A 22,041-nucleotide genomic window follows, 5' to 3' on the forward strand; every position below is an offset into this window, starting at 1 on the left:
AACCATTTTTATCAAACATTTTTGGTCTCTTTTGTCATTTCAAATTCACAGATGGGAAGATTAGAGTCAAGGGGGTGATCTGTAGTGTTCACTTTCATTTTTGGCACTAGAGTGTAGCTAGCTCTGGTTTTCATGTCCTTTTTCCCCCCTACAAAACAGAACACACAAATAATACACAGCTTTAAAAGTCTTAAGTGTTTGTGTTCAAAAAGATTCTTTAAAAGCCAGTCTTCTGCATCACTCAAAGACAACAATCCCTACAGTCTATGAATTAATATGCTTTCTTCTAAAAACTATTGAATCTCTCATCTTCGTCCCAAATCTCTTTTGCCCAGAGCTAATATCTTCATTCCTGGATTACTTTATCGTCACCATAGTTCCGCACAACTTGCTGCTCTATCAATAGTAGTCCATCTTCCCATTTCAAACCAGGTCACTGCCTGAGAAACAAATTTAATCCATTTAATCTCCTACCTGCAATACCTGTGTGAGGGCCCTTTTTGTCTACCGAGCAACATCAAATTTAATAGCCGAGCATAAAGTCACACATCACCAGTCCCTGATCTGCCTTCATTTGATGTTTGGATGTTTTTAATCCAGTTATATGTCAACAGTTCTTAGAAATGCATACAATCTAATAAGCTAAAAATAAAGGAGAAAATAATGAAATCAAAGGGATTGATGATGCTGGTTTTTCTTTTGCTTTGCCATGTAGAAAAAATTGTTCTGTCACAGTGGTATGGAAGTCATTGCTCTATTGATGAAGTCTTCCAAAGGAAATCTTATGAGTGTGCTCTAATTAAGTAGATATAAGAATTTCTTTGCCTATTCTCCTCCTCCTCCTCCTTCTTCTCCTTCTCCTTCCTCTTCTCCTCTGATGAAGATTACTTATCATCTTTTTGCCTTAATTCAGAGAATCTTCTCCCACATCTCTATCTTGTAGGCTACTACCTATGTCTTCCTCTAGCAAGTTTAGCATTTCCAACTTCTCGGCATCAGTTGTTGAAGAGGTTTCTCCAGTGATTTTTTTGGCCTTTTTCAAATATCAGATGGCTGTAGTTATAAGTTATGTTCCTGTTCTACTTTATTACATTGATCCACATGTATATTTTTCTTCCAGAATCATATTTTCCTATTAGTATGGGTCCACTGTATATCTTGGAGTCTGGAATAGCAATCTCTTCATTTTTATCTTCTTTTTGCCCAGGATTTCTTTGGCTAACCATTGTCTTTTCTGGTTCCATATTAGTTTCAGAATAGTTTTTTTTTTCTATTTCTGTAAAGGATATTGTGAATATTTTGCCCATTTTCTGTGCTTTTTAAAAATGAAAACTCACATTCTTTGTTTATTTCATCTTAATCCTCTACTTCATCTTTGAAACTGAATATTGTATCTTCTGCTTCAATCATTCAATTCTTAAGGCTTACTGTGAGTTTTCTAATTAGGATATTAAGTTGTTCCTTTCCTTCTTCATCTGAGTTTCTGCTCCCTTCAATGTTTCTATTTCCTTATTTAATAAATTTTTAAATATTGGATTACATTTGTCCTCTCATCAAGCTATGTATTTGTATTTTCTTAGATATTGTTTGAATATATATTGTTATCTTTTAAGAATGCATTAGTTTGCTCCTTCTTTAAATTCCTGAATTCATTGATAAAGTTTATGGCTGTTCTTTTTTAAATTCTGTGTCCTAGGGTTCATCTAGGCAGTCCTCATTAGGGAATACTTCTACAGGACTAGTGGGAAAAATTCTATCTTGGCAATTCTCAATTCTCATTGTTTTGCTTTTATAATTTGAACTGGGTAGAAGGACTTCGTTGATTTGTCTGATGTAAAAAATCTGGCCTTCCTTCGACTGGGTTAGTGGCGTGGATTTGTGACCTGAGACAGTCCAGGTAAAATTGGTGGGTGAACTGTTTAACTAAACCAAGGAAAGGTGGTACCCAATCCATAGGCATAGAGCTGACTGTGTCAATGCTGAGGTGGCTCTTGTAGATGGAAGAATGGGAGAGGAAAGAGGCATCTCTCCATTTAAAGATGACCTTTGATGAAAGAAAGTTCAAAGGTGATTGATCTTGGTCTAGGTATGAATATGGAGATGGTTATGGGTGGGGATTTCTGGGAAGGAATGAGAGGAAATTGGGGTTGGGCTAAAGAAGATAGAACTAGACCTGGGGTTGCAGTTAGTTTGGGGGGTCACAGGAAGTGGTGATAAAGGGAACCTTACCAGGATAAAATTTGTTCATAAATGAAGAAGGTTCCAGAAACATCTTTGGAAATACGCTTGTGGGTTTTCAGATGGTGGCAGGAAAGGATAAAGTACAAACTCAGTTCTAAAATTATTGCTGTTTTATAAATCACAGACTGGGCCACGCTAGCCACAGTGGTATAAATACTGCTGTCACAACCATACATTACTTTCAGTATTCATTTACTTCTCTAGAATGAATTTAAGGAAGTAGAATTTCTGGCTCAAAACATTGAGAACAAGTTTATAGATGGTAATGAGCATTTTCAAATTGTGCCCTAGAAGGTTTTAAGAGTTTACATGCTTTCATTTCCCATGTGTGTGTTAATATTCAAATTTCAGAGATAATCACTTAATGAATCCTATTAAGAAGTCCTGTGCATGTGCAATTTCCTTGGAATGAAGCATCAGGGCTGGAATATTGGTTATGGCTGTATACTGATTGTCATTTCCCTTGATATTTTCAAAATAGTTTAAAAGGTTCTTAATGGACAGAAAGTAACATACATCATGCCTTTTGATGAGATATAAAGCATTTATTCTAACTCCTGCACGTATTGGAAAAGACAGCAAAGCATGTGAAACTACTCAATATAGCTACTTACACATTTATCATGTGAGATTCATGTGTTTATTAAAGTGCAATCAGATTGGAGAAGTCTCAATAATTTAAATAAACTGTTTCCATGGGGGCTGGTGAGATGGCTCAGCAGGTAAGAGCACTGACTGCTCTTCCAAAGGCCCTGAGTTCAAATTCCAGCAACCGCGTGGTGGCTCACAACAGCCTGTAATGAGATCTGACACCCTCTTCTCGTGTGTCAGAAGACAGCTACAGTGTACTTATGTATAATAATCTTTGGGCTGGAGCAAGCAGGGATGAGCAAGCGGGACTGACTAGAGTGAGCAGTGTCAACCGGAGTGAGCAGGCTTGACCAGAGGGAGCAGAAGTCTTAAAAATCCAATTCCCAACAACCACATGAAGGCTCACAACCATCTGTACAGCTACAGTGTACTCACATACATAAAATAAATAAAATAAATCTTTAAAAAAATGTTCCCATGGAAGCCACCATATGTTTCCATCTCAATTTCATATGTTTTATTAATTCAGGAAGAAAAAAAAAGTATCTTAAGAGCTACAGGCAAATCACATTCAAATTTAACTGAAACACTTCTTTCTTGAGTCATTCAAGGAACATGGCTTTACAGGTGCAATGCAAATATTATTAAATTAAACTCTTAAGTTTATAAGGAGTCCAAGAAGTCAGACCTATTTCCTCAAATGGATAAACTAACACTGGGATTAGAAAGTGGAATCTATGAGGATGTAACTAACTTTGTCTCTCAGTTTCTCTCTGTGTGCCTTTATATCTCTGTCATTGTGTCTGTATATTTCTGTCACTGTGTCTGTCTCTGTTTCTCTCTGTCTCTGTCTTTCTATTTCTCTTTGTCTCTATCTCTGTCTGTCTATCTCTATCTCTTTGTTTGTCTGTCTCTTTGTCTCTGTCTCTCTGTCTCTCTCTGTCTCTGTCTCCATCTCTCTGTCTCTCTCTGTCTCTGTCTGTCTGTCTGTCTGTCTGTCTGTCTGTCTGTCTGTGTGTGTGTTAATAGACTATTAGTTAGTTACAAAGTATTACATTTGGGAAGACTAGCCCATGATGAACTTTTTGAGTCTGTTTGGTTTTTAAGTAGTCAATCACACGCAAAATCCCTGGGGCACCTCAGAAAGCAGGGAATGACGTCATTGTTCCCATTGATTATATTTAATAACAAAATTTATGGATATTGAAATCTTGAGCTGGAATATCTATCTTTTCATTACTGGATTTTAAAGGATTCTTGTGTTAACTTATTTAGCCGACAAGAGTTTTTTAATTATTAAAAGTTTCTGAAGTTAAAAATGTTTTGCCCATTTTCCTCTCTGCCCTCCAACCCTCCCCATGTACCCGTTTCCCAGCTCTTTCTCAAATTCATGACTTTTTTCCTTTGTTTGTATATATGCTTTGAGTATGTATTTATTCCTAAATACACCAACACAGCCTCCTTGTTTGTATAATATCCTCTGCATGGACATTGTTTCAGGGCTGACCACTCAGTCTTGAATAATGAACAGGGGAAGACGATTTCTACATTTCTTTGCCTATAGTTCTTGGTCTAGTCCTGGGCCTCATGAATTTTCCCTCCTCAGTGTTAGCCCTATTGGTGTTATCTTTGTTCAGGTCTTCTTTTGGCAGCCATGATGTTGAGACATCATGAGCTGTCACTTCTCCTCAAAGAAACTACTCTTTGTAACAAATGGGCTAATTTAACCAATGCATCTTTGCTTTAATAAATATAGATTTTGAGGGCCCTAAAAATATATGCTTTCTTTGCAAAGTGTATACTCATTATTTTGTAAGAGATAAAGATGAGCCATACACATAAAACTTTTGGAGGAGTATATGTATATACAAGCTGTCAATGTGTATTAGCTGTTTTTATTTAAAACCATCATATATTGCTGATTCTGCTATGTGCTGAGAATTGTTGTCACTGTTACAAAGAAAAAAATAGAGTTAACATTTTTTTCTTCTATCCTTTCAAAGACTGCTGACTGTTACAAACCTTGACTGGTGAGAAAGATATTACTATCCAAGCAGGGCAGAAATAGCTGCTATGCATTGTACTAGATAATTTTTATTACACTGAGATTTACAATAATGGGGATCTTTAGCTCTCTACTCAAAATAAACAAAAATTTAAAAAATAGCAATATGACTGCCTCAAATGATGTTTCCTGCATCTTATTGTGGGAGTCATGGTTGATGGTTGTCTATGTGGGGTAAAAAAGGGAGGTTCATACCATATGTATTCATTTACATTTCTGAAACTATGACTTAGAAAAGAATATCAGGGTCATGTTCATTCCTTGTCTTTAATTTTTTAGCTTATAAAACAATAATGATAGCCACAAAAGGAGGAAAGAGAGACCATGTGGAATATTTTCATGTCCTTAAGAACAATTAAAACATACTCCTTTGCTTCTTTCTAGATCTTTTTTTTATATATATATTTTTATTACATATTTTCCTCAATTACATTTCCAATGCTATCCCAAAAGTCCCCCATAGCGCCCCCCACTTCCCTACCCACCCATTCCCATTCTTTTGGCCCTGGCATTCCCCTATATTGGGGCATGTAAAGTTTGCAAGTCCAATGGGCCTCTCTTTCCATTGATGGCCGACTAGGCCATCTTTCGATACATATGCAGCTAGAGACAAGAGCTCCGGGGTTCTGGATAGTACATCATGTTGTTCCAACAATAGGGTTTCAGATCCCTTTAGCTCCTTGGGTACTTTCTCTAGCTTCTCCATTGGGAGCCCTGTGATACATCCAATAGCTGACTGTGAACATCCACTCCTGTGTTTGCTAGGCCCCGGCATCATCTCACAAGAGACAGCTATATTTGGGTCCTTTCAGCAAAATCTTGCTAGTGTATGCAATGGTGTCAGCGTTTAGAAGCTGCTTATGGGAAGGATCCCTGGGTACGGCAGTCTCTAAATGGTCCATCCTTTCATCACAGCTACGAACTTTGTCTCTGTAACTCCTTCCCTGGGTGTTTTGTTCCCAATTCTAAGAAGGTGCACAGTGTCCACACTTTGGTCTTCATTCTTCTTGAGTTTCATGCGTTTAGCAAATTGTATCTTATATCTTGGGTATCCTAAGTTTTGGGCTAATATCCACTTATCAGTGAATACATATTGTGTGAGTTCTTTTGTGATTGTGTTACTTCACTCAAGATGATGCCCTCCAGGTCCATACATTTGGCTAGGAATTTCATAAATTCATTCTTTTTAATAGCTGAGTAGTACTCCATTGTGTAAATGTACCATAATTTCTGTATCCATTCCTCTGTTGAGGGACATCTGGGTTCTTTCCAGCTTCTAGCTATTATAAATAGGGCTGCTATGAACATAGTGGAGCATGTGTCCTTTTTACCGGTTGGGACATTTTCTGGATATATGCCCAGGAGAGGTATTGCTGGATCCTCCGGTAGTACTATGTCCAATTTTCTGAGAAACCGCCAGACTGATTTCCAGAGTGGTTGTACAAGCTTGCAATCCCACCAACAATGGAGGAGTGTTCCTCTTTCTCCACATCCTCGCCAGCATCTGCTGTCACCTGAATTTTTGATCTTAGCCATTCTGACTGGTGTGAGGTGGAATCTCAGGGTTGTTTTGATTTGCATTTCCCTGATGATTAAGGATGTTGAACATTTTTTTCAGGTGTTTCTCTGCCATTCGGTATTCCTCAGGTAGAATTCTTTGTTCAGTTCTGAGCCCCATTTTTTAATGGGGTTATTTGACTTTCTGGAGTCCACCTTCTTGAGTTCTTTATATATATTGGATATTAGTCCCTTATCTGATTTAGGGTAGGTGAAGATCCTTTCCCAATCTGTTGGTGGTTTTTTTGTCTTATTGATGGTGTCTTTAGCCTTGCAGAAGCTTTGCAGTTTCATGAGGTCCCACTTGTCAATTCTCGATCTTACAACACAAGCCATTACTGTTCTATTCAGGAATTTTTCCCCTGTGCCCATATCTTCAAGGCTTTTCCCCACTTTCTCCTATATAAGTTTCAGTGTCTCTGGTTTTATGTGAAGTTCCTTGATCCACTTAGACTTGACCTTAGTACAAGGAGATAGGAATGGATCGATTCGCATTCTTCTACATGTTAACAACCAGTTGTGCCAGCACCATTTGTTGAAAATGCTGTCTTTCTTCCACTGGATGTTTTTAGCTCCCTTGTTGAAGATCAAGTGACCGTAGGTGTGTGGGTTCATTTCTGGGTCTTCAATTCTATTCCATTGGTCTATTTGTCTGTCACTATACCAGTACCATGCAGTTTTTATCACAATTGCTCTGTAGTAGAGCTTTAGGTCCGGCATGGTGATTCCACCAGAGGTTCTTTTATCCTTGAGAAGAGTTTTTGCTATCCTAGGTTTTTTGTTATTCCAGATGAATTTGCAGATTGCACTTTCTAATTCGTTGAAGAATTGATTTGGAATTTTGATGGGGATTGCATTGAATCTGTAGATTGCTTTTGGCAAGATAGCCATTTTTACAATATTGATCCTGCCAATCCATGAGCATGGGAGATCTTTCCATCTTCTGAGATCTTCTATAATTTCTTTCTTCAGAGACTTGAAGTTTTTATTATACAGATCTTTCACTTCCTTAGTTAGAGTCACACCAAGATGTTTTATATTATTTGTGACTATTGAGAAGGGTGTTGTTTCCCTAATTTCTTTCTCAGCCTGTTTATTCTTTGTGTAGAGAAAGGCCATTGATTTGTTTGAGTTAATTTTATATCCAGCTACTTCACCGAAGCTGTTTATCAGGCTTAGGAGTTCTCTGGTGGAATTTTTAGGGTCACTTATATATACTATCATATCATCTGCAAAAAGTGATATTTTGACTTCATCTTTTCCAATTTGTATCCCTTTGATCTCCTTTTGTTGTCGAATTGCTCTGGCTAGGACTTCAAGTACAATGTTGAATAGGTATGGAGAAAGTGGACAGCCTTGTCTAGTCCCTGATTTTAGAGGGATTGCTTCAAGCTTCTCACCATTTACTTTGATGTTGGCTACTGGTTTGCTGTAGATTGCTTTTATCATGTTTAGGTATGGGCCTTGAATTCCTGATCTTTCCAAGACTTTTATCATGAATGGGTGTTGGATCTTGTCAAATGCTTTTTCCGCATCTAAGGAGATGACCATGTGGTTTTTGTCTTTGAGTTTGTTTATATACTGGATTACGTTGATGGATTTCCGTATATTGAACCATCCCTGCATCCCTGGGATGAAACCTACTTGGTCAGGATGGGTGATTGTTTTGATGTGTTCTTGGATTCGGTTAGCAAGAATTTTATTGAGGATTTTTGCATCAATATTCATAAGGGATATTGGTCTGAAGTTTTCTATCTTTGTTGGGTCTTTTTGTGGTTTAGGTATCAGAGTAATTGTGGCTTCATAGAATGAGTTGGGTAGAGTACCTTCTGTTTCTATTTTGTGGAATAGTTGTGAAGAACTGGGATTAGATCTTCTTTGAAGGTCTGATAGAACTCTGCACTAAACCCATCTGGTCCTGGGCTTTTTTTAGTTGGGAGACTATTAATGACTGCTTCTATTTCTTTGGGGGATATAGGGCTGTTTAGATCATTAACCTGATCTTGATTCAACTTTGGTACCTGGTATCTGTCTAGGAACTTCTCCATTTCATCCAGGTTCTCCAGTTTTGTTGAGTATAGCCTTTGGTAGAAGGATCTGATGGTGTTTTGGATGTCTTCAGGATCTGTTGTTATGTCTCCTTTTTCATTTCTGATTTTGTTAATTAGAATACTTTCCCTGTGCCCTCTAGTTAGTCTGGCTAAGGGTTTATCTATCTTGTTGATTTTCTCAAAGAACCAGCTCCTTGATTGGTTGATTCTTTGAATAGTTCTTCTTGTTTCCACTTGATTGATTTCGCCCCTGAGTTTGATTATTTCCTGCAGTCTACTCCTCTTGGGTGAATTTGCTTCCTTTTGTTCTAGTGCTTTTAGGTGTGTTGTCAAGCTGCTAATGTGTGCTCTTTCTAGTTTCTTTTTGGAGGCACTCAGAGCTATGAATTTTCCTCTTAGAAATGCTTTCATTGCGTCCCATAAGTTTGGGTATGTTGTGGCTTCATTTTCATTGAACTCTAAAAAGTCCTTGATTTCTTTCTTTATTCCTTCCTTGACCAAGGTATCATTGAGAAGAGTGTTGTTCAGTTTCCACGTGAATGTTGGCTTTCTATTATTTATTTTGTTATTGATGATCAGCCTTAGTCCATGGTGATCTGATAGGATGCATGGGACAATTTCAATGTTTTTGTATCTGTTGAGTCCTGTTTTGTGCCCAATTACGTGGTCAATTTTGGAGAAGGTACCATGAGGTGCTGAGAAGAAGGTATATCCTTTTGTTTTAGGGTAAAATGTTCTGTAGATATCTGCCAGATCCATTTGATCCATAACTTCTGTTAGTTTCACTGTGTCCCTGTTTAGTTTCTGTTTCCATGATCTGTCCATTGGTGAAAGTGGTGTGTTGAAGTCTCCCACTATTATTGTATGAGGTGCAATGTGTGCTTTGAGATTTACTAAAGTTTCTTTAATGAATGAGGCTGCCTTTGTATTTGGAGCATAGATATTCAGGATTGATAGTTCCTCTTGGAGGATTTTACCTTTGATGAGTATGAAGTGCCCCTCCCTGTCTTTTTTGATGACTTTGGGTTGGAAGTCAATCTTATCTGATATTAGAATGGCTACTCCAGCTTGTTTCTTCAGACCATTTGCTTGGAAAATTGTTTTCCAGACTTTCATTCTGAGGTAGTGTCTATCTTTTTCTCTGAGATGAGTTTCTTGTAAGCAGCAAAATGTTGGGTCTTGTTTGTGTAGCCAGTTTGTTAGTCTATGTCTTTTTATCAGGGAGTTGAGTCCATTGATATTAAGAGATATTAAGGAAAAGTAATTGTTGTTTCCTGTTATTTTTGTTGTTAAAGTTGGCATTCTGTTCTTGTGGCTGTCTTCTTTTAGGTTTGTTGAGGGATTACCTTCTTGTTGTTTCTAGGGCGTGGTTCCTGTCCTTGTATTGGTTTTTTTCTGTTATAATCCTTTGAAGGGCTGGATTCCTGGAGAGATAATGTGTGAATTTGGTTTTGTCGTGGAATACTTTGGTTTCTCCATCTATGTTAATTGAGAGTTTGGCTGGGTATAGTAGCCTGGGCTGGAATTTGTGTTCTTTTAGTGTCTGTATAACATCTGTCCAGGATCTTCTGGCTTTCATAGTCTCTGGTGAAAAATCTGGTGTAATTCTGATAGGCTTGCCTTTATATGTTACTTGGCCTTTTTCTCTTACTGCTTTTAGTATTCTATCTTTATTTAGTGCATTTGTTGTTCTGATTATTATGTGTCGGGAGGTATTTCTTTTCTGGTCCAGCCTATTTAGAGTTCTGTAGGCTTCTTGTATGTTCATGGGCATCTCTTTCTTTAGATTTGGGAAGTTTTCTTCTATAATTTTGTTGAAGATGTTTGCTGGTCCTTTGAGTTGAAAATCTTCATTCTCATCCACTCCTATTATCCGTAGGTTTGGTCTTCTCATTGTGTCCTGTATTTCCTGGATGTTTTGAGTTAGGATCTTTTTGCATTTTCCATTTTCCTTGATTGTTGTGTCGATGTTCTGTATGGTATCTTCTGCACCTGAGATTCTCTCTTCCATCTCTTGTATTCTGTTGCTGATGCTCGTATCTATGGTTCCAGATTTCTTTCCTAGGGTTTCTATCTCCAGTGTTGCCTCATTTTGGGTTTTCTTTATTGTGTCTACTTCCCTTTTTAGGTCTAGTATGGTTTTGTTCATTTCCATCATCTGATTGGATGTGTTTTCCTGTTTTTCTTTAAGGACTTCTACCAGTTTGGTTGTGTTTTCCTGTTTTTCTTTAAGGACTTGTAACTCTTTAGCCATGTTCTCCTGTAGTTCTTTAAAGTCCTTCTTGATGTCCTCTACCATCATCATGAGATATGCTTTTAAATCCAGGTCTAGTTTTTCAGGTGTGTTGTGGTGCCCTGGACTGGGCGAAGTGGGAGTGCTGGGTCCTGATGATGGTGAGTGGTCTTGGTTTCTGTTAGTAAGATTCTTACCTTTACCTCTCACCATTTGGTAATCTCTGGAGTTGTTATAGTTGTCTCTGTTCAGAGGTTGTTCTTCTGGTGATTCTGAGTATCCTCTGTCAGCAGACCTGGGAGACAGGCTCTCTCCTCTGATTTTCAGTGGTTAGAGCACTCCCTGCTGACAAGCTTTCCTCTTAAAGGGAAGGTGTACAGATATCGCGTTTGGACCTCCTCCTGGCCGAAGAAGAAGGAGGAAAACAGGACCTTTCCCAGATGCTGTGTTGCTTTGGCAGGTCACAGAAGTTGTAGGCTTCTGTGGTGCACACTCTCAGCTGTGTAGACTAAGTTCCTAAGTTCAGTGGAGTCCTGGATCCAAGATGTGCTCCCTGCTCCTGAGGCAGAGGGCTCCTGTGCAGGGCAGACCACTGTCTTCCAGCTAGGAGGGTGCCGGATGTCTGTGGCCCCAAAAGGGTGCTGCCTCAGTGGCTCTGTGGCTCCCACCTGTCCCAGAAGCTGTCTGCCTCTGTGGTCCTCAGTCTTCTCTGTACAGACTAAGTTCGGCAGAGTCCTGGAGCCAAGATGGCGCTCCCTGCAGGGCAGGTCACTGTCCTCCGGCTGGGAGGGTGCCGGATGTCTGTGGCCCCAAAAGGGTGCTGCCTCAGCGGCTCTGTGGCTCCCGCCTGTCCCAGAAGCTGTCTGCCTCTGTGTTCCTCACTCTGACCTGTACAGACTAAGTTCGGTGGAGTCCCGGAGCCAAGATCTCTTTCTAGATCTTAAGTGACAAAGAATAAGAAAATATTTTGGTTTTGATATATCTGTATAGACTCCTATATACAGAATAAATCAATCTTTATTATAACATAACACTGAAGATAAATGCTAAGAGAATATCTACGGAGTTATCTTTTTGGCCACCGTTTATGACCCTCTTCCTTCTTTTTGAAAGTTCCATATAGCTGTTTGTTTTAGTCAGGTTTTATTGCTGTGAACAGACACCATGACCAAGGCAAGTCTTATAAAAAACAACATTTAATTGGGGCTGGCTTACAGGTTCAGAGGTTCAGTCCATTATCGTCAAGGTGGGAGCATGGCAGTATCCAGGCAGGCATGGCAAAGGAGGAGCTGAGAGTTCTATGTCTTCATCCAAAGGCTGCTAGTGGAAGACTGACTTCCAGGCAACTGGGGTGAGAGTCTTAAGCCCACACCCACAGTGACACACCTACTCCAACCAGGTCACACCTATTCCAACAAGGCCACACCTCCAAATGGTGCCACTCCCTGGTCCAAGAATATACAAACCATCACACTGTTTCATTCAGTGCCATTTTAAGACTTGTCTGTGATGTGGGTTGTGCTCCTCTCTCTGCTAACATAAAATCTACCCATCTTAGTCCATTCTGCATTTGATTACATGAGATATATATTATTGATCATCAGGACTTTCTGTTCTACCAGAGTTAGAGACCTGATTCAAACAACATTGTTTATAGAAAACAGAAGATTATCTTAATCTAGTCTATATTCCTAAAAATTTTCGATCACATGCTGGGGTGACTGGTTATGTGTGAGACAGGCATTTCTGGTATCTTCCACTTACCCCCTTACTTTCTACTCTCCTCTATTAGTCCTGTGACAAATTCACTGAGGAGTTTTACTCTTTTAAAGGCAATCACTCCCTTATGAAATTGAATTGACAAATAGAATTTCAAATTACATTTAAAATCACAGGGCAGGCACTGAATTTCAGGAAGGTTCAAAATCAAGTCTTCTGGAGCTGTGATTATTTTGGGTTTAGGATCTTTTAACATGCTCAAGTTAGATATGCATTTTCTATATCTTAGTCTGAGCTATTCTTATCTGTTTTTCTAATATAATAAGGATACAGGAAAGGGTGATAAATTCAGTTAGGAGTGCATTTTATATTCATGCAATGTTGTCTAATTATGTGAATGAGAGGATCACCAATTTCTACTTTGACCAGTATAATATATAAACCATGAACCAGTCACAAGTATTTGACCAGCTGAAATGCAGAGCTGACTCTTCAATAACTAAGAATAAGAATCTTGCAAAACATTGGCATTGCTTCAACCTTGACATTACTAATGCTGGCTATAAGCTAATTTAAGGAATATCCATCTGTAAAATTAAAATAGGTAGCATATTATATGCAATAAATCGAAGATCAAGAATATTAATAGTATCAGAATGAAAAGAACTAGTTGTTAAGCAGAGCTGCCTGTCTGACCTCCTTTTTTCACATAGTAAGGTCACCACAGGAGTGACACACATGTTTGCTCCAGAGGCATTGTCTAAGAGCAGGAAGAGTGTTGAACTCAAGCTCATATCATTGAGTGAGTTACTCTTGATTCTCCAACTTGTACTTGCAGAGTATCTTGAAGGTCCTTTTCAGCCAGTTAATTCTATGTGTAAATTACTTAGCTTAAAAATAGTATTTAATGTGTGTGAATGTTTTGCCTGCAAGTGTAGATGTTCATTGCCTACATACAATGCCCTTTGAGGCCAAAAGACACCATGAGATTTGCTGGAATTAGAGTTATAGGCAGTTGTGGACTGCAAGGTGGGTGCTGGCAATGGAACCCAGATCCTCTGGAAGAGCCATCAGTGCTCTTAACCATTGAGCCATCTCTGCAATCCCATAGCTACTTCCTTAAAGCTAATTACTGTAGGCTATTTAGTTGCTGAGGTAGCGTAAAGAATCTGCCATTGGCAGCCATGTTGGCAACCTTGTCCTCTGTTGACTTATCTTTACCCCACTTCACTCTACTATTCCTGTTGGTGGCACTTGTTTTCTAGTTCTTTTAAATTACAGATATTCTCTCTCTCTCTCTCTCTCTCTCTCTCTCTCTCTCTCTCTCTCACTCACTCACTCCTTCCCTCCCTCCCTCTTAAAAGTTTTAGTTTTTACCTTCCCCACCTCCACACCTCCCTATTTCCACATCTTTTGTTGCTCTCTCCCATTGGAAAAACAAATAGAGATCTGAAAAAAAGTACAGTAAAAAACATAAAAACAAAATAACAAAACAAACAAACAAACAAACAAAAAACTGAATAGGACAAAGCAAATACACGAACAGGAAAACAAAGTGCTAAAGGAAGTTCCCAGCAGCCTTTTCAGCTCTTCTTCCATTGGCTCACTGAATTTATCTCAGATTCAGAGACCAGAATTCTGTTTCAACCAATGTAGGAAGGACTAGTGACAATTGAAAATTTACAATCTTCTATGAAGAATGAAGAAAGAGAAAGATCCAAGAAAGGGGTAACTAGGCAGTCAGTGGGCAGTTAGGTCACAGATGTAAGATAGGTGAGCTAGGGCAGGAATCCTCACAGTTGAGCTCTGAAGCAGGATGCTGTTTGACCCAAATACAAAGACTAGATCCCTCCTACCCTATCTCAAGTATGGTCAAAGTGAAACGTGTGTTCAGAAAGCCCACTTAAAATCTTATCTCCCTAGAGATTCACAACCACTTATTTGGGATTAGAGCTTCCAAGAGTAGCCAGCCATACTTCAGCAGTGAGTTTCCATCCAGACCTGCTTTGTTTTTATATAACCAAGACATGAAGTTGGACATCCCTCATATCACCGTGCACAAGGCTGGGAACATAGCATGTGGCAAGTAGTTGTTCACTCTCATTAAAGTTTATCATGTCAGGGTCTCTCATATACATGTGTGCCTCTCTTGTAGTCTGTGAATCTGTTCTTTCTTGGAGCAATCGAAGAAATTCCACGTATAAAAGAAATAGCATTGAAAGATTTCTTTTTGGTCTTGAATTCTACAGTTCAGTGGTTGAGAGCCTTCATTCTTTCTTATGAGACAGTCAGACCAGACTTATATCTTTCTCATCTCATTCTTTTTGTGTTACCTGCGACATGATTTCTTGTGTTACAGTATGTGTATGCCAGGCTTGGTGGCCTTCAAGAAAACATCTTCTAAAAGCACTGGGCTTACAGATGGGCATGACTGCATTTGGCTTTACCTGGGTACTAGAGATTCAAACTCACTGGATCATTTCCCCAGACTGATTTACCTTCTTTTACAGTAAACCTGAGTTCTTTATAAGCTTAGTGGCTATCAACAACAAACAGAGAGTTCCACAGTATCCGAAAATCCACACAAGACACACCCCTTCCTTGCCCCAACAATTAAGATGGAAAAGTACTAACGAGAGCAGTCTGTCGAGCTGCTCTTAAAACACCACGTGGGGCTCCCATAACCATGTGATCAAATGTTCTCTCCAGTAAAGTACTTGCTGCAGAATTGAGCTCTGAGTGTTTTCTTTAACCATGCAGGGCATATGCCATCTGGCATATTTCACATAAAATTGAAACTGCTTTCATGGCTGACTAGATGCCAAAATGGAATTGTATAACAGTCATAAGGCCTATTCTGGCTCATGAATATACCTTAGGTGCTGGTTCAAGCATGAAACCATAGATGATGCTAAAATTGTCATTGCATTCTCCCTTTTGAGGGAGTGACACACTCAGAGTGAAGTTTCTCTCTTTGATGAGCTTAGATCCTGGAGACAATGTGCATATGTGTGTGTGTGTGTGTGTGTGTGTGTGTGTGTGTGTGTGTGTGTGTGTGTGTGAAGAAAATAGTAACAGAACAATTCTATGCCCATGACTTTTGAAATGTAATTCAGAGCTTCAGCTTAAATCTGAGTGTATGCTTTTTCAAAATAGCTGGATGATAAGAGAAAAATAGAGTTAAGACTATGAACTGGAATGTTGGGGGTGGGGATGTGGGTTTCAGAAAGAAAAGAATATAAAATGTCTAGAGGGGGCCTAGTGTTTCTAGAATATATTAAGTGCATCAACTATTAAGAGAATTTCCTTTTTCTTAATGTTATTTGCCCTTTCTCACTTTCCACTCTTCCATGTATTACTTACATTTTAAGAAAATGAATCTTCCCCTCGACAGCCTCCTGGTTTTTGTTGCAGATTTAAATAATCTTAAACAATCTTATAGAATTCATTATCCATGTTGAGTAGGTGCTAAGAATGGTTATAGTGTTTGAAGAATATTTTGTGCATCTCTTCCATGTTGTATCACCTAATGGAGTATTCTCTTCTTTCTATTATGATTTATCTATTTTTGCACACATGGGACCCAACATTTTTCATGCTCAATATTCAGTCTTACATTGGAGTGTTTTCTTAATTCATCTTTATGGATCTCATACATGTTTGGATTCTTTCCAGCATAATTTTTAGCTCAGCAGAGTTTTGTAATAAACCTTTCCCCATGATGTCCATGCTGGTATCTACAGCATCTAAGCCATTTTCAAATCACTCAAGCAATTTGCTGCAAGTGCTTACTGTAGTATGGCATGAACACAATAGAAATAGGGTATATATTTACTTTCTGGTCAACTGGCCTCCAGTTCATATTTGTCCCTTGCATCTGCTTATGAAATCATTAACCTCTTAAATGGCACATTCTTATGACACATGGAATAACTCTGTCTATCAGCTGTGAAAAAAAATGCTACAAGTATGTGAGCTTACAAGCTAGGTTTCTTATTTGCTTTACAACTTAAGGTGGAGAAATTGTCCCAACAGTGTTTATCTGCCTCTTTTAAGAGAGGAGATTTTGTGTCTAAGCTTATAGGCATTTTTTTTTTAGATCTTTTGCTGGAATGGGTTCTGCATATTAATTCTCCCCAGATGTAGTCTCCAAAGGATCTGCTATAATCATTGCTAACAGTGTCTCAGAACCAAATAGTGGTGAACTCAGGCATCTCTTCATTTGCCATCCAGTTTCAAACTGTGTTAGGCCACTGACTATCAAGTAAGTAAATAAAATGAAATAAATATTCTGCAGGAATTGGTTTACATTTCACAAGTCTTTGATGAAGTGGCACTTGGAATATGGGAACCCTAGACTTTCTCCCACAGGATCTTGTTTATAATTTTATAAAAGGCATAGATCCATGCTGAGCTTCTTGTATGAGCTCTTAACACTGACAATAAAAACTAGTAGCCATGTCAAATTTTAAAAAGTTAGTTATAAACTTGTCTTTCATAGGCAACATCTTCTTCTTATTATTATTTCAGTTAGAACCTAGAGTATAAAATATTATAGATGATTGGACAGTCTGATTGTTATCCTGCTTATCAAGGATTTTAGGAAATCTACACAAATTTTGCTTAAAGAAGTTACCTTGCTTAAAAGCAGAGGCCCTGAGTCTTCACTGAAATATGTCCACACAGCTGCCCCTTTTCCTCCTTTTCTAGTTTGTAGGTGGCCTTTCTGATGCCAGTAGGGACCTGGCCACTACTTTGACCCTGGCAAAGGTAATGGGTAGGACCTTTAGCTGATTTTGTATTGATGGTATCACAGTTCCTGAGCTCTAGAACAATATCATGATGAAGAGAGCTGACAGGTGATGTGGAGTGTGGCCCAGATGAAATGAGAGTCGACAATGAGGACCCTTTGCTGCCTACCTCCGGCCACCTCCTCAGGTCATATGGCATACTAAAGATAACATTTAGTTTATCATAGAATTTTGAATGTCTGAGCACTGCATTTGATCCTGGTTCACTGGCATTTAAAATGTTTCAATTCCATCTCAAAATGTTCTGGGACTGTGGAGGATGGAATGAAGGTTGTATTGGGCAGTCTCACCAAGGTTTCATGAGGACAATATCTGAATGAGAAGACGAGGAGAGAGAACCATTGTCAACTACTCAATGGTACACAGAAAGCCAAATATGCTTTAATTCATGGACATCTCAAATTTGGTATTGGGCACAAACAATATTTTCTTATGGGCTGAAATTTTCATTTAGACTTTGAATTCAAATACTTTAGCAATATGTAGTCTTAAGGTTAGAATTAAATACATATTGTTTTAGACCACCTCTTGAGGGGCAGATGGGTGACCGGGAAGATCACACACTCAGCTGCCTGCTGGACACCTGAGGGTATGCATGCAGTCTTAAAGGTCTTCTTCTGAAAGGATTCATCTGTGGATGTGTTCTCACAGGTAACCCGGGTAACCGTATTTTGGTATGTGGGAAATATCTATCATAACTTTCCTATACATAAGTTATAGATTATAGTTCAGTAAATTCTATTTTAATTTACTGGAGTAATCCAATGGAAAGAAAAACAGGCAAAAGTACTGGGAATTTCTGTTATATGACTTATTATATGACTAATAAAAGCCATAGTGTTATGCTTAGATCCTGTGCGGGAGAATAATATTATAGTGGTGTTTTCCTTATGCAACAGGAATGTCATTGTTGCTTGAGTGTCCATTTAAAAAAGTAAAAAAAAAATGTGGCTTTTAAAGGTTGATTCTACTTTTTTATGTGACATGTGAGTTTTCAAGATTGACTTAAGTATGAAAGAAAATAGCTTCATAGACTATACATGATAAAAGAAAAAAATCTCCATTTTAGGAACATTCATAAGTGTGCTCTGGTAAGCCATGATTTTTAAAATAAAAAAATCTAAATTATTTTATGATATTTGTTGTGAAATGTGTGTACTGAACATGTGGCCTCACACATATACAATAAAAAATAAATCCATAGTGTGCAGTAACCTTATCCTGACAGAGTAAAGGAACACAGGCATGCTTTATGAAATCTCTTTGTTATACTGGCATGGAAGTGACATCATGGGTTTTTAAAATATCCTTCCGGAGTCACATAAGTGAAAACACATTTTCTTCCTGCTTCCTTCTCGATAACCGCTCTACTGCAGCTGTTGGTTTTCTCTGCTTCTGTCTGCTGTTGCTTTTGTCCTGTTTCCATGCCTTACCCCTCCCTTTGATCTGTACTTCCTCACAGTGTCCCCCTCTGTTCTTCCCTAATTCGAAGCACCCTTCCTTCCCTTTGTAGCCTCTTTATTGTCCTGCACTTGAATCTTTCAAATCAAGCAGTTACAGAAAACCATTGAATTTTGCCTTTCGCCCATATACTTACAATATGATCATTATGAATAATAATTATCAACCATAATTAGATATCAAATTAGTTTCATTTGATTTCTTTTTTGATTTATGGATTTAAGGATAGAGTTTTCCTAGATGGCTGTGATGCAGTTTGTAACAGACAATTTGTGTTTGAAGATAAAAGATGATGACACACAGCGCTGTTGGCATTTATTGATGTTTTTAATCTGAACAGCTTTCCTCATTAAATACAATTACAGATCTGACTTCTCTGAACCCCCAAAGTGAGTACACAGATGAGGTTCAGTCAGCCATGGCTTCTGGAGGAAGGAGATGATACCACAGATGGTCCTTGGAAAGCTAAATACGATCCCCTCTGGAGTGTGTGTGTGGGGGGCATTTATGTGCCACTTAACAGTGCCACTCTGGGATTTGCAGCTCCCATGACCGATGTCACTTACTAGCCACAATACTCCTTTCTGTTTAAGAAGGCTAAGGCTAACAATTTTTCTAAGTAATATAGTCACTAAAATAAGTGAAGTTGACTCCCCTCCCCCCAACCCCCGACACACACGCACATCTCTGCTTTTGACTGTGTCACTGGTGGCATACTGTCTTAAAGGTGCTATAATGATATAATGATAAACCATGGGATAGGTATTATTTTTAAGAATTTCATAAGAGGACACTTTGGAACTCATAGAGATTTCAGTGAATTGAACATTGCTAATAAGGCATTTCAAGCACTCAGATGGTGAGATCAGTACTCTGTTCTGTATGTTACATAGCTCAGCTGTCCATAAATAATGTGCTTTAGAAATCAATAGTTAGCAGGTGTTACAAGATTGCTATAAGAATATAGTTAAGTTAGGGGACATTTTTGTCCCAGGGGCTCAGTAGGATGATGTTAAGGATTCATATTGGATGTAAATTAAACAGACAATTTAATCACTCGAGGTAGAAAAGAAATATCAAAAGAGATTCAATAGTCTCTTGAAACTCCATTTGTTGTTTGTTTGTTTGTGTTTTGGTCAATTCCACAGAGACCAATGGTTCTCAGCCTTCCTGATGCTATGACCTTTCACTACAGTTCCTCATGCTGTGGTGACCCCCAACCATAAAATCATTTTGTTGCTACTTCATAACTGTCATTTACTACTGTTATGAATTGTAATGTAAATATTTGATATGTGATCCCCATGAAAGGGTCAATTTGACCCCCGACAGGGGTTGCGACTCACAGGTTGACAACGGCAGAAAGGCATGCCTTACTCTTTGTACTGAGCCAAGGAATCTTTATTTATATATGTGTAAAGGCTAGTCAACACTGAGGACCTGAAACCCTAATCTAGAACACTTAGTGGGAAGAAGTTCATGAACTAATTGCAACAATGGAAACCTACAACAGTACCTTATATGTATGTGTGTGTGTGTGTATTGGGGGGGGGGTGGCAGATTGGAAATGGATACTATTTTTAAGTTTGAGTAATTACAGAGAGTGACAGGCTTAGATGTTTTTAATTATGAAATAGCCACCATCATGCATCTAAGAAACACCTGGAGCCTTTTGATGTCAAAGACAAATGAGGCCTGCAACAACCTGGGGAAGATGCCACACTGTTTCCTCTTTCTTAAAGCCCGCTTTCTTTATCCTTCATCATGTAGGGAAATACACTACATTTTCCAAGCAATCTGGGGAGAGATATTCTCCCACCAGCATTTATAAAATTAAATGTATATATTTTAAAAATTTATTGATAGGTCATGTGTGTGTCTGTGTGTGTGTGTGTTGGAGAAACTAGTAATATTTATTCAGTTGTTTGCTTTAATAAGCTGAAAATTGCCATAGAATCATAAGATAAAATCAGCAGATGGGTAGCATATACTTCCTTCACTTTAACTCATTGCTGCTTTGTCTGAATTTCAACTTGAAGTACTTTTCTGCTCCATTATCACACACTGACAAATACAAAAAACAAAAACCCTCTCTCATGGTAATTCAAGAGGCATCCCATTTGTTATACAAGAAAATAGCTCATGACTTGATGAGTTGGCTCAGTGGGTAAAGTAAGCGCTGGACAAATTGATGTCATGATTTGAATCCCTATAACACATGTGAAGCTGGAAAGAGAGCAAACTCCATCATCCTCTCCTCTGACGTCCACATGGATATAGTCTGATCTCACATGCATGCTTTGGCACTCACCTAATGCCTGACCCCCTGCCATATACATGCTATATCATTAAGTAAATAAAATATAAAATAACATACTTCCTTTCTAATCCCATTTCCTTCATTCAGACCGTGAGTGGGAGTGGGGGTAGGGGGTTGGGGGATGGGGGTGGGGGTGGAGGGGCGAGTCTCACCGAGCTCTATAACCTGATGCTTCCGAAGCCCTGTGCTCAGTGACATCAATAGTAACTTGATTCTGCAATCCTGCAGGGGACTTATTTTTGAGAATTTTGGTCTTGAAGAGACTAATTCTTACCTTAGAGTACAAAATATTGTATGTTCTTTATTTATATGCTGATGAGTCAGTATTATTTCCATTTAATTTTGATGAACTTTTCCCACAAGAACTACCTGTAGAAATGAGTTATTTAAAAGTCAATTATGTGAGAAATTGAGTTCTCTCTGCATTTCATTCTACTTAGGATCAACAAATTTGAAAATTAATATCTATATTATTCATCCCATATAAGGAAATGGAAACTAAATTTAATTTTAGGGGATAGGATTTGCTCATTGATCTCTCTAGGGTAAACTGTTGATGAAACAAGAATATAAAGATACATTTAAGAAGGAGCTAAGTTGTAACAGAAATTTACAGATATAAACATTACACATAATGCTACTATAAATTATTCCCATTTATGCCAACAAGAATATTGGAATTAAATATGTTTTTGGAAATGATAATTGGTTTTCCTAGACCACTGAATCCTAAGACAAAGTTATAAAACACAAGGTGTGCATATAACTGAGTCTTAGTTTTGTGTTTCTGGGGGACTGAGCAATTATTGAGCAGTAGGCTGTAAATGAGCAAATGTTTATTGTGTTCTTTCAGAGTATCTACTTGGGGAGCTGGCATATATTTCTCAGGACCAGAAATAGCTCTGTTTTCCCTGCAGAGGCTGTTTGACCTGAAGAAGAGGGGATAAAAGTTAATACACAACATTTACAGGTACCCTCAGAGCTGAAAAAAC

This window comes from Mus caroli, unplaced genomic scaffold (assembly GCF_978045245.1).
Source record: "Mus caroli unplaced genomic scaffold, Mus_caroli_1 scaffold_18, whole genome shotgun sequence".
Lineage (NCBI taxonomy): Eukaryota > Metazoa > Chordata > Mammalia > Rodentia > Muridae > Mus > Mus caroli.